Genomic DNA, 18,563 nt, shown 5'->3' with positions numbered 1-18,563 from the left:
GGGAAAACGGGCAAATGTGTGTCTTTTCGTTCACAAAAAGTCAGAAAGAAACAACATATAAATCCTAATTAACATGTATTTATACTAAAGTAATACAAAAATGACTACAAAAGATTTAGAACTGAGTAGTTTTTCGAGATTTACGATTATACTGTAACAAAATTTGTTACACAGTGTTATCATTTTCCTTACCTGAGCGCTGAGTGGTTTAGATCTGCAGGGTGGAGGTGGCTTAGGTGGCCTTGTTCTTTTGGGGGAAGGTGGCCTGAGTGCCACTTGTCCTGCAGCTGGCATCCACATACATCATAAAGACATATCATGCTTGTCAGTTTTGGGCAGCGCTATAGCTCCTTGATCCTGGCAGTACCATAAAGTAATCGTCATGCACTATTACAAACAAGATATCAATCTATCTTGCATCACGTTAAACTGGGCTTTTGGTTAAGTGCATAGTTAATTTTATACATTATCAATGGACCTTACCCACGTCTCCTCAAAAACACGGGTGACGGTTAACTAACCAAACAATTGCTGTCTGCCTTATATTTTGGGGGAAGGTGGACCCAAGTACCACTTGTCCTGCCCGTGGCCGATTCATTCTTAATCACTGTACTGCATTTATCTTAGCTCGGCCAGCATAGGGGATAAGGCCATGGGCCAGATTGTAAATGTGAATGTATTCGTTGTCTGTCGGCTATCATGTTCATGCCGGGCATAACTGTGCCAATTGTTCACGTGCCCATCAGGCATTTCTTTTGCAATCAATAAATTGTTATTCTTTTACTACTAAGTGGATGTCTCCTTTCTGAAATGCTAAATTGCATAATATTTAGCTTTTTAGGTACAACTTTCAAAGACATTCTATTTTCACCTTCAGTGAATTAACCAAATAAAAACATAAATACATGTAAAGATTACAGAGTAAAGATTAGAGAGTAATCTACTAAAGATTACAGAGTAATCTTTAGCAGAAACAGTTCCAATCTTTTGATGCAGCTGGTGTCTTTTTTGTTGAAGACATTTTAAAGAAATCGTGCAGCTCTATGCAGAGTGTTCAACTATTAACCAGTACAGTTCTGGCCCGCAAATCATAAAAAAGACATTGAGGCATTAGAGAGAGTACAGAGGAGAGCAACACAGTTAATTCCAGGATTGAGGAGTATGTCATATGAAGATAGATTGAAAGAGCTTAATCTGTACAGCCTAGAAAGAAAAAGAGCCAGAGGCAACTTAATAGAGGTATTTAAAATTGTCAAAGGGTTTAGCATAATAATAATAATAATAATAATAATAATAATAATAATAATAATAATAATAATAATAATAATAATAATAATAAACTTTATTTTGTTTAGCGCCCTTAAAAGCAGTCATCATAGAACGCTTCACAATTAATAGTACTGCAATAAATAAAAAGATTATACATAAAAGAAACACAAGGAGATTAAACAATCATAAAAATCATAAAAACGACTTTCTACAAAAGTAAGTCTTTAAATTAACTTTAAAAGCACTCAAAGAAGCTGAGTTCCTGATCTCTAGTGGATTAGAGTTCCATAATTTTGGGGCATAGCAACAGAAGGCCCTGTTGCCCGTAGAGCGCAGGCGAGCAGACGGGACACACAGCAGTCTGAGATCAGCAGAGCAGAGGTTGCGAGTGTGAATGTAAGTCAGAGCTAGCCCATGAAGAGCCTTGTATGTCAGCAATAAAATTTTTAAATCAATTCTAAACCTGATAGGCAGCCAGTTCTAGGCCTCCAAGACAGGAGTGATGTGATCTCTTGAGCAGGACCGAGACAAAATTCTGGCTGCAGAATTTTGAACAAATTGAATTTTAGTGAGGATGCTATTAGACACCCCAGCAAGCGGGACGTTACAGCAATCGATCTTGGAGAAAAAAAAAAAGCATGAGCCCGTTTTTCAGCTGCAGGAAGAGAAAGCATGGGACACAGTCTGGCAATATTTCTAATGTGAAAAAAAGAAACCTTGACAGTATTCAGCACATGCGATTCAAAAGTTAACCCAGGATCAAAAATCACACCCAAATTTTTCATCTTGGATCTGAACTCAAGCATCGTTCCATCAACAGACAGATTTAAAGCACTGGTTTTACTGGCAGATACAGGCAGTTAGGGCAGAGACAGCAACACTGATATCAGGTTTAGAATGAATATAGATTTGAGTATCGTCTGTTTAAAAATGAATGCTATGAGACCTTAAAATGTGGCAGAGGGGAAACATATAAATACTAAATAACAGGGGGCCTAGAATAGAGCCTTGCGGGACACCAGAAATTACTGGCCCAACCTCAGAACTAAACCCAACCAGGGAGATAAATTGTTGACGTCCTGTTAGATATGATCTAAACCAGTTAAGGGCAGTGACAGAGAGACCAAATAAACTCTTTAATCTATCAAGTAGGATCTTGTGATTTACAGTAACTGCTGAGAATTATTTTTCACATGTCATAGAAAACAAAGCCTGGGCCACAGGTGGAAGCTGAAGAAGGGCATATTCAGAACCAAGGGGAGAAGGAGCTTTCTCTCAGAAAGGGTGGTGAACCATTGGAACAGGCTGCCAGGCAGAGTTGTTGAAGCAGAGTCTGTTGCATCCTTCAGGAACAGATTTTCTGTGACTATAATAAGACCATTCGCTAGCCGTCTGGATGAAAGGCCGTCTGTTGAGCCACAGATTCCCAGAGGTTTCATTTCCCCTGTTAATTGTTTTTTTTTTTTTTTTATTTTCCTCTCCAGAGTGCTCAGAGAACACGCTGGCATCAAAGCAAACAAGCAGAGGTGGGTCGAATGTCTTTTCTTGTTCCAGAATGTATGTTATTAGGAAGCAAACTAAACATGCTGTCAGGCTCCTAAATGCAGTGTAACAGATAGTGTGTCAAAACAAGCAAATGTTTGTTGTATTTATTGTTACGGGATATAAAATATGTATATTTACACTATTCAGAAATGGGAATTTTCACAGAAATATCATATTACACTGCAATTGGTACATTTTATGGAAATCATGAAATCGTTGGAGAAAAAAAGTCTTAATTATTAGTTTTTCCTTTCTTTTTCGCCTAATTTACATTCCCACAAAAAAAAAAAATAGAAACAAAACATTTCTCCTTGTAATTTTAATAATGAATCACACCGTTAATAATTCACAGGCTGTTTCAAAGACTGATTATACAAAAGTAACATGTGCAAAGCAATTTGTTTAATACGAACGAGTAATGTTGGCATTAACATTACATGGTAAGAAATACGTTCATATTTGATCATTCACAGATTAAACAAAAGCAGCAGTCACACAGGTGCATGACCAAAGAAGCCATGCTGATTCTATTCACATTTCATTTCAGCTTGACTGCTTTGATGAATGTGTACATGCTTATTTCCAGATGTACCCCATCTCATATATAAAACATTTCTTCTCATTGTGAACAGTCCACGAGGGCTTGCAGAATAAATCCATGAAAAGTACATGGTAATGCATGAATGTTCCTTCGTTTCCAAAACAAAACTGAATGAAACGCCTGGGAAGATCAATGATGGGGGGAGGAAGAGTAGCGCATTCTTCATCAGACACTTGATAAGGAGACACAGTGCTGACAAGCTGTGTAACATTAGGATTTTCCATTTTATTCAGTCCCTTGTTTTCCTGCAGATTCCATCAAAAGCACAACAGGCTATCAGGTGTGGGTCACATTATTCTCTGGTAATGTTAACTTGCTCATGGCATTAATAGATGTACCACCACCGTGCTTGTTTATATAACACAATGGTGTCTCCACTACTATATGCAGATATCAGAATTGTGGGTTGACTTTCACATGTACCTACAGATCAACTGCTGGAACATTCAAATCTGCTCACATGAAGCAGCAGGTTCCAGGAGTGAATCCACTTTGTAAGTTGTATAAAGGTGATGGATCCCATGACTGGGCATGACTGTCTCGTTACTTTTGTCAGGGAGCTCTCCTAACTGGTTCTCCCATTTCTTCACTCATGGTTACCAGTCTACACTGGGAAAATCTGGTCTCCCCTTGTAAAAGTTAAAACTGTTATTTAAATCAAACGTCATGCATTATCACAAGACTTGCTATTTTGAAAGGAAATCAGCTTTTACTTGTAAAGCAATACATTTGGCTTTAAACAGACATTTGCATTATTCATCGTGGTTGCTAGAAATAGGTGAAAGTGCTATGTAACTGGAGTCTTATTTTCATCATTGTGTGTGTGGGCATCAGTTTGTGTGTGTGTGTGTGTGTGTGTGTCTGTGTTTCTCTCTCATCGTATCAGCTCATCTGAGGAATGTGCAGTAGAGTATGGGGGTTGGAGAATGTTATCCATTGCGGGCTGAGGTTGGGTTATGGGTTACGTTTGCCTTACAATGTGAAACTCAGCACAGTTGGAAAACGCAGGAGAGGGTTAACATTGTCAATTGTGCTGAGTGAATAGCTAAGTATTTTACATTATCTGTTACTCTGCATAAGGGCTAGTTCACTCAGAAACTCTAATAGTAGTGAATTTATCTGTATAGTTGTACCTGTATGTTAATAATAAAATCTGATTACTGTGATTTGAAATTGTTAGTTCTGTCTGGTAATTTGTACTCTCAGAGTCTCAATAAACATTAAGAAAATATGAGGCCTTGTTTTCTTACTCTATACATAACACTGACAAAAATTTCAAACTCTTACATGAAATAATGTACTGTACTACTGTGGCTTCCAGTAAACGTTTGCAATATAATTGTATAGTTTCTTTGATTACATGATATCAAATAAAATGTCTAAATTATCTTCATATAGTTTTATTTTTTAAAAAATTATGTCTCAATGTTAAAATTCTAGGTGATGCAAACCCAACCTTGTGCATTGTGGGAGGTGGAGTCTGCACATACTTTGGATTCAACAGCAATTATCTGTGACAGGACTATCTGCTGCTGTGCCCAGTGCCCTGAGCTTGACCTACCTTCCAGATAAACACTCCCCCTGGCTCCCTGCCAGCATTGCTGCTAATGAGGGTGCTTCCTACTTAAGATGGTACCAAGTGTTTGTGCACACTGTGTGAGATACCAATTATACAGACTTCAACCTCCTTAGGGAGCTGGGCTCTTTCAGGGAAGTGAGTAGAATGCACCAATATATATTAGTGACAACGTGCTTGTTTGTCATCTTGAAATACACCAGATCGTATGCAGTTTCATGGTTAGCCACCAGGCATGTTTATTATTTACAGATTTAAAGAGTCTTGTTCAAATTCTGTCACACACAATCCCTCCACCAGGTGTTTTACTGAATAAAACACATTCAATATCTTCCCATGATAGCTATTAGTCTCTGCCCTTAAAGTTTACCTAGGAAGGGTTAACAGTGAGGTTCAGAGTGGAACTCACATTGTTGATCGTAACAGTGAGGTTTAGGAGTGGAACTCGCATTGTTGATCCTGGTAACAGCTAGGTTCAGAGTGGAACATTTCAGCACGGAAAATCCGCTTAATTGAATGGCAGTGGATCCGCAGGTACCCAACAGCTACCTGCGCGAGGCCGGCTGGAAATATACGAACAGATACATGCACCCAGTGCTGCAGATAGGATGTGGCTATGATCCACCTCCCCCCGGGACGAAGCATGCTGCGAGTTGGTGGCTGGAAAGGATGGAGGCCGAAACAAAAAGAAGCGACAAGAATGAACAGTTGTGGCAAAGTGCCCCTGGGCTATTTATTTGTGTTGTATATTCGCGTAGTGTGTTAATGTTGGTGTATAGTCATTGGTGCACTGGATATAAATGGGACTGTGTAACACGAGTGGGTTTAAAATGTATATTTTTATTTAGGCACGAGGATTGCTCAGCACTTCACATGCAGGTAAAATGTAATATGTGAGCACGGGGAATTGCACTTTATTAATTCATGTGCAGTTGTACCGAGACTCCAATTGAATGATTGATTAGCAATCGAGTCTCAGTACAGCTGCATAAAAGCAGCATGTTTTCACTCACTCAGGGTTGTGTGTTCAGGGCAAAAGAACGGGAGAAAGTGAGGAGATTACAGTAAGCTTTAAAACGATAATAAGCAATTGCTATGTCATGCTGGAGGACCAGGACGGTACTTGTTTGTTTAGTGTTTGTGTCCTGTTTGTTAGTGTCTATTTGTTTAGTGTTTGTGCCCTGTTTGTTAGTGTCTGTTTGTTTTGTTTGTCTATTTATTTTGGCTCAAGTGTCATGTCCAGTGTTGTGTTTCAAATGTTTATTTTCTGTTTGTTTAATTATTAAATGCTGAGCGCAAGCAAAACTCCACGTCTCTTCTGTGTTTCTCCCTGTTTCTGGTCTGACGTCACCCACTACAGCCGTCTTTGTCGCACATGGTGTCAGAACCGGGACAACAGCACTTTCAAGAAGCAGGCCAGAAATGGTACTGTGGGTGGTAAAAAAAACCACAGGACTGTTAAAAAAAATGGGTAAAGGCAGCCAGAAGCAGCAGCAACAGCAGCAGAGCAAAGGGGGAAAGGAGGAAGCAGGGATGAGGTGTTTTGCCTGTGGCAAAACCTGTCACACCACCATACACTGCTCCATCCATGTTGAACTGCTGGCATTGTCCTGAAAGATGGGATGGGGGGGGAGACACAGAGGACTGGTTCTGCCAAAGGGCTAGGAAGCCAGGACCCAACCGGCTGCCATTGCTGTCGTGCCCCCTCTGCGAGGGTAAGCATTACTTTGCCTCCTGTCCCTTCCGCAGTTATGAGGAGGAGGAAGAGAATGGAGGTCCCGGTGGTCCTGTGCCTAAGTGGGAGGAGCCCGAACATCCTACGCCTGAGTGGGAGGAGCCCGAAGGTCCTAAGCCCAAGTGAGAGGAGCCCAAAGGTACTAAGCCCAAGAGGGGGGAGTCAGTGCGTCCACGGCCCAAGAGGGAGGAGTCGGTGCGTCCACAGCCTGAAAGGGGGAACTGGTGCGTCCACAGCCTGAGGGGATTCCCACGGGCCTAGGACCCAAGCCACCAGCAGTAGAAGAATGCCTGCTGTCCCCATCTCCACCAGCAGAGGGTGAATGCTTGCTGGTATCACTTACCTCACCACCCAGAGGAGAGGAGCAGGAGCTGCCTCTGCCTCCATCACCTCCCCCTGCAAGTGAGGGAGATCCGCACCAATCAACTGCAAGTAAAGGAGAGCGGCAGCAGTCCCCTGCAACAGGGGGAGACTACTCTCTGCTCCCACCTCCATCATCAGGAGACTATACACTGCTCCCACCTCCATCGCCAGGAGACTACATATTGCTCCCACCTCCACCATTTCCACCACCAGGAGCAGAGCAGCAGGAGCTACCTCTGCCTCCACCACCTCCACCGGCAGGAGCAGAGCAGCAGGAACTGCCTCTGCCTCCACCACCCCCAGGAGTAGAGCAGCAGGAGCTGCCTCTGCCTCCACCATCTCCACCACTAGAAGCAGAGCAGCAGGAGCTGCCTCTGCCTTCACCGCCAGGAGTAGAGCAGCAGGAGCTGCTTCTGCCTCCACCATCTCCACCACCAGAAGCAAAGCAGCAGGAGCTGCCTCTGCCTTCACCGCCAGGAGCAGAGCAGCAGGATCTGCCGCTGCCTCCACCACCTCCACCAGCAGAGGGTGAATGTTTGCTGGGTCTCTGTCCACCAGCAGAGGGAGAATGCCGGGTGGTATCACTTCCCCCACCATCACGAGGAGGAGCTGGAGCTGCCTTTGCCTCCATCACCAGAAGAACCAGGACTAGATGCTGATAGTCCTAAGAACCGCCCGGCAACAGTGGCCGAGAAGAGGGCCAAAACCCACACCCCAGCTTGTCCTGACTTCCCGCACATCAGTACTCGGGGATGCCTGCACGACACTGCCCAAGGATGCCTTCACGTCATCGCTTGGGGATGCCTGCCTCACTTCGCCCAGGGTTGCCTGCTGCTCTGCATCACCTGGGGCTGTGTCTCCACATTGCCAGTGGAGCCACCAGTTGTAGAGTATGAGGGAGAAGCGAAGCTCCCACTGCCACCTCTATGGCCAGGGGATCCCCTCCCGAGGGTCCGCTGCTGCCTTCGCCAGGGGTCGCCGTCAGCTCTTCTTGGCCACAGGGGCCAGTGTGGCCAGAGCCCCACCAGAGGGAGCTGCCTGCTATGAAGGGGGGAGAGGTCAGGAGACCACCTTCATCAGCAGCCTTTCCGCTGCGGAAGTGGACCACCATGCTGTCAGCCGTGCCACTACCGCCAGGGGAGCTGACAGCATTTTCAGCTATGGGCCCAATGAAGCCTCCCTTCCCGGCCTAAGACTTTGACCTGGACTGCTGGGTTTTTAAGGGGGGAGGTGTCCATTGAGGCCAAGTGTGCTTTGCACAAGGGGGGGGGGGGGGTATATGTGGCAAAGTTCCTGGGCTATATTTGTGTTGTATGTTGCGTGTATTGTGTTCATGTTGGTGTATAGTCATTGGTACACGAGATATAAACAGGTCTGTGTAACACAAGTGGTTTAAAATGTATATTTGAATTTTGGCACGAGGATTGCACAGCACTTCAGATGCAGGTAAAATATAACATGTGAGCATGGGGTATTGCACTTTATTAACGTGCAGTTGTACCAAGACTCCAATTGAATGATTGATTAGCAATCGAGTCTTGCTACAGCTGCATAAAAGCAGCATGTTGTCACTTACTCGGGGTTGTGTGTTCAGTGTGAAAGAACAGAGAAAGTGAGGAGATTACAGTAAGCTTTAAAATGATAATAAGCAATTGCTACGTCGTGCTGGAGGACCAGGACGGTACTTGTTTGTTTAGTGTTTGTGTCCTGTTTGTTAGTGTCTATTTGTTTAGTGTTTGTGCCCTGTTTGTTAGTGTCTGTTTGTTTTGTTTGTCCATTTATTTTGGCTCAATTGCCATGTCCAGTGTTTGTCTTTCAATCTTTATTTTCTGTTTGTTTAATTATTAAATGCTGAGTGCAGCAAGCGATCAGTTTCACCAAAACTCCACGTCTCTTTGTCTCTTCTGTGTTGCTCCCTGTTTCTGGTCTGATGTCACCCACTACAGCCTTCTTTGTTGCAATAGTACAGAGAGCTTTTATGCGCTTGCTGATAAAGTATTGGTTATGGGCAGATTCTCCTTCCAGAAAAGCAACCGAGTTTACAATTCAGCACGGAGAATCCGCTTAAATGAATGGCACTGAATGATGATGATGATAGCGATTGCAATTGCAGATGATTTATGACTGTGAAGGGCGCTCAGGGCCTGACTGAAATATAAATTTGGCCGGAGGTCTCGTCCGTGGATGCCCGATGGCTACCTGCGCGAGGCCAGCTGGAAATATACGAACAGATACATGCATACCAGTGCCGCAGATAGGATGTAGCTATGAGCCACCTCCCTCCAAAAGATGAGACTGCCAAACCATAAATGGAGAATAATAAATAATTAACGCACCCCACAATGGCGAGATAAAATTGGCCAGAGGTCTGGTCCGTGGGTGCCCAACAGTTACCTGCATGAGGCCAGCTGGAAATACATGAACAGATACATGCATCCCAGTGCCGCAGATAAGAAGTGGCTGTAGTCAACTCTCCCCGAAATGACGAGGCCACCAAACCATGAATAAATAATGAAAAATATTTGACATTCTCCACAGTGGCACTCTGCCACCTAAACCCCAAATATTGAATTTAATGAAAATCAGCAGCTGAGACATGGTCCATCCCCAGAGCATGACTGTGCTGGAGGAGAGAGCCCAGCCTCTCCAACCCGACCATGCACCCTTCAGAACTACTAAATACGAACCATTCAGCACTCAGGTAAGGAAGAACCCTCTACTCACATATTTTTTAAATTTTTTTAGGGGGAAACCTCAGGAAATTCATGGCTGAGGGCAGCACTTCCTCCAGGCTCTAAGTGGTCAACTCCTGTTTTGACTTCCCAGCACTTGACTGAGCAGCTGAAACAAAAAGAAGTGACAAGAATGAATAGTACTCAGAGCTTTTATGCACTTGCTGATAACGTATTGGTTATGGGAGGATTTTCCTTCCAGAAAAGCAACCATGTTTACAATGTTGTTCCTGGTAACAGCGAGGTTCAAAGTGGAACTCACATTGTTCTTCCAGCAAGGTTCAGAGTGGAAGTCACATTGTTGATACTGGAAACAATGAGGTTCAGAGTGGAACTCACATTGTTGATCCTGGTAACAGTGAGGTTCAGAGTGGAACTTACATTGTTGTTCCTGGTAACAGCGAGGTTAAGAGTGGAACTCACATTGTTCTTCCAGCGAGGTTCAGAGTGGAACTCACATTGTTGTTCCAGCAAGGTTCAGTGTGGAACTCAAATTGTTGATCCTGGTAACAGCGAGGTTCAGAGTGGAACTCACGTTGTTGATCTGGTAACAGCAAGGTTCAGAGTGGAAGTCACATTGTTGATACTGGAAACAATGAGGTTCAGAGTGGAACTCGCATTGTTGATACTGGTAACAGCGAGGTTTAGAGTGGAACTCACATTGTTGACCCTAGTAACAGCGAGGTTAAAAGTGGAACTCACTTCTTATTCCAGCAAGGTTCAGAGTGGAACGGACATTGTTGTTCCAGCGAGGTTCAGAGTGGAAGTCACATTGCTGTTCCTGCTAACAGCGAGGTTCAAAGTGGAACTCACATTTTTGTTCCAACAAGGTTCATAGTGGAAATCAAATTGTTGATACATGTAACAGCGAGGTTCAAAGTGGAACTCACGTTGTTGATCTGGTAACAGCAAGGTTCAGAGTGGAACTCACATTGTTGATACTGGTGACAGTGAGGTTCAGAGTGGAACTCACATTGCTGACCATAGTAACAGCGAGGTTAAGAGTGGAACTCACATTGCTGTTCCAGCGAGGTTCAGAGTGGAACTCACATTGTTGTTCCTGGTAACAGCGAGGCTCAGAGTGGAACTCACATTGCTGACCCTAGTAACAGCGAGGTTCAGAGTGGAACTCACATTGTTGTACCTGGTAACAGCGAGGTTCAGAGTGGAACTCACATTGTTGTTCCTGGTAACAGCGAGGCTCAGAGTGGAACTCACATTGCTGACCCTAGTAACAGCGAGGTTCAGAGTGGAACTCACGTTGTTGTTCCAGCAAGGTTCAGAGTGGAACTCACGTTGTTTTTCCTGGTAACAGCAAGGGTCAGAGTTGAACTCAAATTGTTGATACTTGTAACTGCGAGGTTCAGAGTGGAACTCCCGTTGTTGATCCTGGTAACAACAAGGTTAAGAGCGGAACTCACTTGTTGTTCCAGCAAGGTTCAGAGTGGAACTCACACTGCTGACCCTGTTAACAGCGAGGTTAAGAGTGGAACTCACTTTTTTTTCCTGGTAACAGCAAGGAACAGAGTGAAAGTCACATTGTTGTTCCAGCAAGGTTCAGAGTGGAACTCACATTGTTTTTCCTGGTAACAGCAAGGGTCAGAGTTGAACTCACACTGCTGACCCTGTTAACAGCGAGGTTAAGAGTGGAACTCACTTTTTGTTCCTGGTAACAGCAAGGAACAGAGTGAAAGTCACATTGTTGTTCCAGCAAGGTTCAGAGTGGAACTCACATTGCTGACCCTAGTAACAGCGAGGTTCAGAGTGGAACTCACTTGTTGTTCCAGCAAGGTTCAGGGTGGAACTCACATTGTTTTTCCTGGTAACAGCAAGGGTCAGAGTTGAACTCAAATTGTTGATACTTGTAACTGCGAGGTTCAGAGTGGATCTCACTTTGTTGATCTTGGTAACAGCAAGGTTCAGAGTGGAACTCACTTGTTGTTCCAGCAAGGTTCAGAGTGGAACTCACACTGCTGACCCTGTTAACAGCGAGGTTGAGAGTGGAACTCACTTTGTTGTTCCTGGTAACAGCGAGGTTCAGAGTGGAACTCACATTGTTGTTCTTGGTAACAGCGAGGTTCAGAGTGGAACTCACATTGTTGTTCCTGGTAATGAGCCAAACGAGTGCTTCTCCTTCCATGCAGCAGCCTACTGTAATTCTTCCATGTGGCTCCACTTTGGTTCTTTTCTTTTAGTTATTTTTAGCAAGCTCAACAGACTTGCTAACTACAAACACAAAACATATACAGCTTGACAAACTTGTTGTTTTAATAATAATCTAAGCCTAAAGAAACACATTCAAAAGCATTTAAAAAATAACAAACCGATTCACTAACTTCTTATAGTTTTGTTTCGTCTCTCAGATGTCTCCAGCTCTAGTAGCACATTCTCTTCATGCAGGATCCTTCTTGGTTACTTCCCCCTTCTGGGGTCATGACAGCTTCCTTTTCACTATCTAGGAGGTGGAACTTCCAGTTCACAAACCAATCAATCGTGGCCAGCTCAGAAGCTTCTAGAACCCACCAACAAGCCTGTCTTTCCTAGACTTACAGGCACTAATGGTGGCTAGACAGTGAAGAACAAAACTTAAAATCCCCATCTACTGCAAGAATGTTTTTTCTGCATCCTAACCGCCTATAATTTATATACCTCTTATCTCTGAATTTGCCATTATATACAGTAAAAACGAAATATATGTATTTATATAAGATATATGTAGTCTAATTACTTTAGCCCTACTACTGTATATAGTAACTCAAATAAATATGACATACCTTCCAGAATGTATTGTGAGAGGTGAACAATGCAGAACAACTAGGCCATGGATTGCCATTTCCCTTTCAGACTCTGACTGTCCCTTCTATTATGTGTAAATTATTTTAATGAGCAGTCAGTCCCAGTACAGTGGTACCCTATATATGTCTTTTCACTATCAAACTGGAACAACATCACTGAAGATTCAGTCAAGTATTGCCTGTTATAGATCAAATTGAGTTTTTGATGACAATGGCTGCTGATGAATTATTATTTTATTTTTGAGTCTCTCAATAAGTGCACAGACGTTCTGAGAAAGTTTTGAACACCGGGTAAGGCTCCTTCAGGTAGTAAGTGGGTGACTGGCTTACTGAATAAGGCAGGGTGAAGCTATTGATTGTAGTGTCAGTAGTGCTGACTAGACAGCTAGGTGATTGTAAAAGTGAGGTCACAGATGAGAGTTAGAGAACATTTAAAAAGAAATCCAATTGGCATGAAGTCACTTGACATCACCACTTCTCACAACAGCTCTGGAGGAAACATCCGTCACACTTATAAGGTTACTATATGACTCCATGTTCACAGGATTTTTAACTCACACCCCAGTGCATTCTGGTAAGTGTAGACCTGCAGTAAAAAGTACTCGAGACAGGTAGAACGCACCAGAATGCATTGCGATGCGATTTGAAAAGCCTGAACTGTTATAGTGAACATGGAGCCATATGGTAACAATAATCACAGAGCATTAAAACACAGGCAGGAAGAGGCACACAGAAACTGGCGTCACATTTCCAAACTCCAGTGCTGTGGCTAATCAACACATAGTATAAGCCTTATTACATGGATCCTTGTTGAAGTTTATCTCAAAAAGCATCTTGTTTAATTTGGCCATACTGCAGTATAATGTATTTTGAATGGTGTATTTGAAAAACAACACCCTCTGCTTTTGATTCAGTGCTGGGTCCCTTTCAAGCAGAGACAGAGCTCCCCTTTGATTTAAATCTAATGGGTAAATCAAAAAAGAAATACAATAATAGGCCATTTTGGTTCACAGTATCCTACATACTTTAATGAGCAGCTGTGTATGAATGCTTTGCCAATGTTCTTCAAGACCAAAAAAAAAATGAATACAAATCAATGGCATTACCTGGAGTGCCTTTAAATATAGAGAATGTACTGTATCTGATTTGTTTAGCCTGTAGTGTAAAGTCATTATAGTTCATCATGGTGCAGAACTTTAAATGTCAGCCATATTAAGAACGCAAAGGTCTGTTAATGGTTGGGGCCCGGAAAGATCACAACTGAAATACAAAATGAGTTTGACATTTTCTTCATCTCAGCAAGACGAGACTCGGAAACTCATTTTTTACAGAAGGTGGAACAGGTGGCGAGGAGAACAATGAAATGCTTGTCTAAAAGCCTCATTACAGGCACATCTGTGGGTTGGCATTTGCTTTCCATAATACAATACACACTTAATTCTGCTCCCGTGGAAAATTATGCTGCACAATTCGTCAATAACTCTGTAGTAGCTTTCAGTCACTAACAAATATTTGATTTAGCATTTGAAGACTACAGTTGGTAATACAATGAAACTAACAAGCGTAAAAGTCAAATGTCTTTGTGAGATATTGCAACTCTATGATGAGTTCAAGGATTTGTTCAGGTTTGTCAGAAGAGACTCCATCGTTCTGGATTCAAGTTCAGTTTTATACAAAACTGGTTTAAAAACAGGTTTGATATGTTGTGAAATAGAGTGTAGATGTTTTTCATTTGATATGCATTTAACTATTTTATAGGTAGAAGCTGTACTATACCGAGCATCAAAAGAAACTTATTGTAACATTTATTTAAAAAAAAAAAAAAAGCTATATAAAATGGACATTGACAAAATGTTTTTGGTTTCTTTTTAATCACTCGATCATTCATCCTCGACCATGACACGCTTGAGTGACTGTGACTGAAGCATGTGCACTTAATCACCTAACTAGTGATACAGTTGATTGGATACTGGATATGGAGTGATTTCAGTAGTTGAATTGCAAGCTTGAGTAAAAGCAATAAAGAAAATCATAGTAAACCAATATGCCACGACTGTCAAGAGAGCAGCGCCTTTGTGCAATCGACATGTTGGAGGCTGGACTAGGGCAGCGTACTGTGGTTCGTCATCTTGGGAGCTCACAGCCAGCAATTTCAAACCTGGCGAGACGGTATAACCAGACGCACTCTGTTAATGACAGGCCACCAACTGGGAGATCAAGAGTCACAACACCTGTCAAAGATCAACAGATCATTTTGCAGCATCTTTGTGATGTCAGTTGTTAATCACCACAATAAAAAATCACTGCACCTGCTCTAAAACAGAGTTTGTCATTTTTCAATCACATCTAGTGAATTCTATCCAAATATAAGTGATACGTTTCTTGTGATGCTCAAATATAAGCGATACATTTCTTTTGATGCTCAAATGTAAGTGATACATTTCTTTTGATGCTCACATATAAGTGGCTCAAATTACAGCTTCTCAAATTACAAACAGGAGACAAGGAGATTCAGAATAAACTTTTTCACAGTAGAGTATTTACTGTTTATGTACAAGCAAGTATATGCAATTAGCATCTCTGAACCCATAAATACATTTCTTAGTACTGCACCGCATATATATATATATATATATATATATATATATATATATATATATATATATATATATTATATATTATATATATATATATTTGAATATAACTTTTAAAATATAGGCATATAAGCTAGACTTGGCCATTCTCAATCTAGAAACTAAGCAGAAAAGGTATTCATTTTTTGCCAAGAAAAAAGGAAGCTTTTAACCACTCACAGATTATTATGCTAAAGATACAAAAATGTAAACTAAAAGAACACAATTCAGTCAGTGATATCAGGTCAAAGTTATCAGGTGTAACTTATTCACATGTGTAACTTAGTGTAAGTGGCACTCTTGCACTTCATCAGTACAGATGTATTGTACACAGCTTCATAGCATTTCTTTTCCACAGGCAAGAGCTTCAGCTTCTGTACACCAAATAGCTTCCATTGTGTAAATTTGGGCAGAACTCTGTGTGAACTTTACACACAATGCTGACTATTCGCTCTGTATCTGCATTACTGTGGGGTACTATCAATATGGTTAGCATCACCATGGCCAACAACACAAACTTTGGTTAACTTGTTGCAGAATTCAATATCCGCCTATCTTGTACAAGGAATCATCTGCCCTGTCTGACCGAAGAATATCTTTGGGAATGTTCTCTACTTGGTACGCAACAAACTAATTTTCCAAGTCATCCAGTCTATCAACTGAGACCAAATCAAATCTTCTGACAAAATACATCAGATTCAAAATTTGACATTTGCCCTCTGACTGATGTCAGCCACTTCTACATGTTTTAAGAGCTCCTCATGCACTGGCAATTTGCTGGCAATATAAGAACTGTCCGCCACCTTGTAACGATCTCTCTGCACAACTGAGAAGCAGTTGTACTGTCCTCCCTAAGGAGATACTACTGGCCCAATATCTATAATTAACTAAGTCAGCAGGAGTGACAGACAGCAAAAGCAGGGACATCAGAGGTGTCAATTTCACAAAAGGTTTATTGTTGTGAACTGTAATGTAATAAATGAAATATAAGGACAACAACGTATTGCAGAGAACATTTAGTTAGGTGGAAGGTAAAGGCGAGTAAGAAAGTAAAGTGAACTAAACAAACATCCAAACAAAATAACATTAAAGCGAAATGAATGCGGTGTCCGGTCTGCCTCCAATAAACCCCCCCCCCCACACACACAAACACCACGACAATACAAAACCAACACACCGACAGGCAAGAGAGACAAAAGTGAATGAATAATTATACAGGGAAACCAATTACAAACACATTCTTGATAGCAATGGATGATAAATGAAATGTAGGCCTAACAAGTCCAGTGATGCAATGCACATGTAATCCAAAATAACAAAAGAACAAAACCAAAATTACAGGAACCAAAGTATCAAAGTAATGTAGAAAAAAAACAGCAAACAGAAAAGGAATAATCTCATCAACAAATAAAGAAGTCCCAAATAGAGTCCTGTACTGATGATAATGGATGAAGGTTGACGAAAAAATAACCATCGTAGAAAATGGTGAGTCTGTTGAGTAGTACCGGGTTGAGTGGTGAACAGCCATTAGGAAAATATCAGGAGGCTCAGGAACAAAATGGAGACTGAACACACTAACAAAAACACCCTAAACAGACCTTGACCAGCAACTAAACTTAAACAAGTAACAGTGTAAACAAAAAAGAAAAGTTTAGATAAAGTACAAGATTTTAACAAAAGAGTAAATGGATGCACCTGTATTTATCTACAATAAAGTTAGTTACGCTGTAATTAAGTAACGTGCTGTTTGTAAAATGGATTCCTCAAGAGAAAGGGAAGTTCTCTCCTGGCCTAGCCAGCCAGCTTTAAACAGGTGCTGGCTTCCAAGGAGCTCTGAGATTGGAGGAGTGGATATCTGAATGATCCAATGGGGGGAGAGGATGAACAGAGGGTCATAGCAAGGAACTATGGGAAATTGAGTTTTAACATGTCCTGGTTGCTGACCCTAATAAAAGGGACAGGTGGGTGAAACTTACACCCATTTTATGGAGCGTTTGAATTGCTACAGCGTAATACTCTCTGACAGAGTTAAAAAAAAAAATAGAGCTTCCCTCCCTCCTTGCATTCATCTAAGTACTGTGTGGTTTTAATGCCAATCACCAGATCTTCTCTGTCCCTCTGATTCTTTCGATCCCTTACATTATTTAAGAAGTTAGACCTCACACTAGTGATTGCTACAGGCTTAATGAAAATTAATCAAAATAATATTTTACAGTATAATTGTAAATCTCGAAAAACTACTCACTTCTAAATCTTTTGTAGTCATCTTTGTATTACTTTAGTATAAATACATGTTAATTTGGATTCATATGCTGTTTTTTTCTGACTTTATGTGAGCGAAAAGACACACATTTGCCCATTTTCCCATTGGAAATACTGATATTTTGAAATATCACTGTCCTGGTCACAAAAGCAAAGTTTGTGGAGAATAATAGCCATTTTCTATACTTTTGAGGCATAAGCAATTAGGAAATAACACTTACTACCCAGGAACAAAAATTGTGTTACATAGTGTTATCTGCTCCAAATGCAATGCAATTTTTCCATGGTAATTCAAGTCACTTCAATACTGTATCCACAGTCTTAAAGATATTTTCTCCAGTTGCCGATATACCCTGACGGTAAAGCAAGCAGCTGCGTTACCACTTCACCAATTTCTTCGCTGAAGTAACGGATTACAACTGGATACAACAGAGTCTCGATGTCACTACTGCCGTCGGTTGCAATGGCAAAAAAATCACTTTTCCAAACCGAGGCCTGTTCAGTCGATGAAACAGATGCTACAGTTTCAGCGATTGCTGTCGTTCTGCTCCTCGCGCAGCCGTACTCGGAAGCAATTTTACTCTCAGGAAAAGCCACTTTCACAAGTGGGCCTGTGTGATCTGCAGTGGCAGTTGATAAATTGTGCTCTAAAATGACGTTTGTAAATAGAGTCTCCACTTTAATCACATCATTTTTGTGACTTGTTTTAAAAATAACTGTCCAATGATCTATTTCCCCGTGCATTTCTCTCGTGTTTCGAGGTTCTGACGTGTTCATCAAGATCATTTATTCCCCCAAGCTTGACACTTAAATCTCACCTGCAGTACTCACAGTAAGCATGATGTTCTGATATCTTGCTTTTTTATGAATGTATACTTGTTGGTGTAATCTTCTGTGAACCTTTGTGCATTCAGCCAAGGTCTTTATGTTGCCATTTCCTTCATTAAAACATTGAATGCAAAAGTTACCGCCGCTATTATTTTATCATTTGCTTGCTGCCGAGGCGCTATTATTTTTTTGTTTAATATATCTCGGTCATCCAATCACTGTGT

Source organism: Polyodon spathula, chromosome 34 (assembly GCF_017654505.1).
Source record: "Polyodon spathula isolate WHYD16114869_AA chromosome 34, ASM1765450v1, whole genome shotgun sequence".
Lineage (NCBI taxonomy): Eukaryota > Metazoa > Chordata > Actinopteri > Acipenseriformes > Polyodontidae > Polyodon > Polyodon spathula.
The sequence above is the reverse complement of the archived record's forward strand: the minus strand, read 5'-3'. Positions refer to the sequence as shown.